Below are 2,748 nucleotides of genomic sequence, written 5' to 3' on the forward strand. Positions count from 1 at the left end.
TTCGGCAGGTCGAAATTTCCAGAACGAAAACGTTGGAACCAAAAACGAACTGTGTTTTCTTTTGCAACATGACCGCCATACACATCATTCACCCTTCGAGTCGTTTCCGCAGCACTAGTGCCACGGCGGAACTCGTACTCGTAAATAATGCGATACTTTAAGTGTTCCATTTTGTAAAATGAGTGACGCAAACAGAAAAAAACTAATGAATGACGGTCATCGAAGCACAAATACATGAGTAAATAGCTGTACAAATTTGAATTTGAAATTCCTAACCAAAGAGGAGGTATTTGAGGTCAAAGTGGCCAGTACGACAAAACGCCAATTTCATATGTAAGGACCTAATATAAGTCATTGGATATAAGAATCCCTATAAGATCAAACCTTGAAATTTAAAATAAAAAAACATGTGTGTGTTGTCGTTGTTACTTATGTACACGCATTAAAAGTTATTCTTCTTTGGCGTAAAAAGATAAAATCTTTTAATTTTTTTAACCTTTTTGGCTTATTCTACGTTTGTAGACAAAAAGACACGAACAGTAGAAAAAATGTATTTAACATTTAAAGTTTTATTATAACGCATTATCTAGTTAAATAGATTATTTAATTATCACAAAAAAAAATATCTACATAATTAAAGAAATGGTCATTTTTTATTTTAAATTGTGGACTATGCTAACTTCAGTGCTGTTGTGACGGTGTGCGCGCGCATCGTAAAAATTTACTCTCATCACTTTTACGTAACGCGCTAAAGGAAAAATAATATCAATATATAGTTTCATTTCATAGTAAATTTGAATGACAGTGCAAATTGTTTGACAAATGTACCTTAAACTAACTTATGTTATGCGTGATTCTTACAATTATTACTCAAGAATTACTCTTTACGTTACCTAATCACTCGGGAGTCAGGTCCCCCCCCCCTTTATTTGCAGACAATGCAAAATAGTGATGTAATGAGTTATTGGTATTTTGTATAAAATACATTACTTTCGCATTAGTGCCAAGTTTCGTGATTTTGGTAAATCCAAATTACTCAAAGGAGGTTAATCGACAACTGCTGTGTCGAGGTCCATGAAAATCAATAAATATCGGTCCTTGAAAAACTTTGATGTTGAAATTCTTCGTTTTGATAGTTTCATCAGTTCTACTATAGACATTTTTTTATCTACAGAATACAGACTGATTAAAAAAGAAATAACTTATGTTTAATCGTATCTATATATAGCTTCCTTTTATGTTTGTGTCGTCTAGAAAATATATTAGTAGTAACTTAATATTAATAATAAACTAACCAGTTTGTTTGTCTGGTTGAACATACTTTTAGAAATTACTGATTCGAGTTGAAAGAGTATTTATGTATTAGATGACTAATATTAAGGAAGGATATATGATATTAGGTACACTACTACCACATAAACACGATTAACATATATATGGTACTTAGAAGGTAGTATACGCTGTCTATCTTCTTTTTTAGACGACATATGAAAGGATGTAATACAAAATTTCCTATTGGCTATTTAAAATAAAATATTTCTTTTTTATCCATGCTTGCAGATTGCAATTTATAGATAATTTAAAATTATTAAAATAACCTTCACTTGCTTATTTATTTCTTCGCAATTTAAAAAGTATTTTAATAATAATCTATCGTTTATTAAAACCTAATCATAACAATAAAATATACAGTATTTACTAGTAATAATAATAATAATTAAAGAAAATTAAAAAGTTTGGGCCCTGTGGCAGTGTACCTTTAACGCTGGCAACATTTTTTAATAATTATATACATGAAGCATATAAATAATACATTTATGTCAAAAATGCGCAATAAAGTGTTCTGTACGTGCGTAACGTATAGTGATAAACGTGACTTATCCAACACATTGTTGTATATGTATATGTTGTTTACAACATGACATCTTGTAAAACGATACTAAGAGATATAAATCAAAATACAATAAATTTATTTAAATTCATACTAAATAGGTAATGGGACAAAATATTTGTGGTATGTGCTGTCAGGAACTATAATAAGTACTGGTATTTAATTCTTCCCTAATATATACTGAAAATATGACTTAAGAAAGAAAATGAAAATACAAAAAAAAACATATTAAGAAACTATGAATTGGGTGTACTTACTTATGACAGAAAACACGTAAACTACAATAAAAATAATTACTTTATAAGACGTATAGAACTTAATTTAATTACGTTTTTATTACTAATACTAAAAGGGCTAAATGATTTCCATTATTGCAAAGCAAGAGAACATGCTTAAACTACAAAAGTTCAAATCTAAACGCGGCTAATTGCCTTCCTATTCCCAACAGCGCGTGTGCAAGTTTATAAGTCTGGCAAATGAAAAACCCGAATCTTAAATTCATTACAATTCTCTTTTATTAAACTTTATTACTTTGTGAGTTTTGCAATATAATTTGTTTAAATTTTTATTCATATCTGTATCTAAAGCTGTGCGTAGAGTAATTTCTTTAAAAGTAATTCATCCTACAAAACATACCTAGTAATAATCCTTAAAAATTGTGCATCAGTTAGGTGCATCCATCTATCGGCAATTATTCGTACTTTTTGGATGGCCAGATTTAATTATATGCTAACAGCACCATCTAGCGAAATGACATACATTTCGATTTCAAAATAAGCGCACTGTTTCATGATTTTCACAGCTATCTTGACATAGCGTAGTATATGTTGAGAAATAGATGGCACATTGCACCTATG

This window comes from Pieris brassicae, chromosome 8 (assembly GCF_905147105.1).
Source record: "Pieris brassicae chromosome 8, ilPieBrab1.1, whole genome shotgun sequence".
Lineage (NCBI taxonomy): Eukaryota > Metazoa > Arthropoda > Insecta > Lepidoptera > Pieridae > Pieris > Pieris brassicae.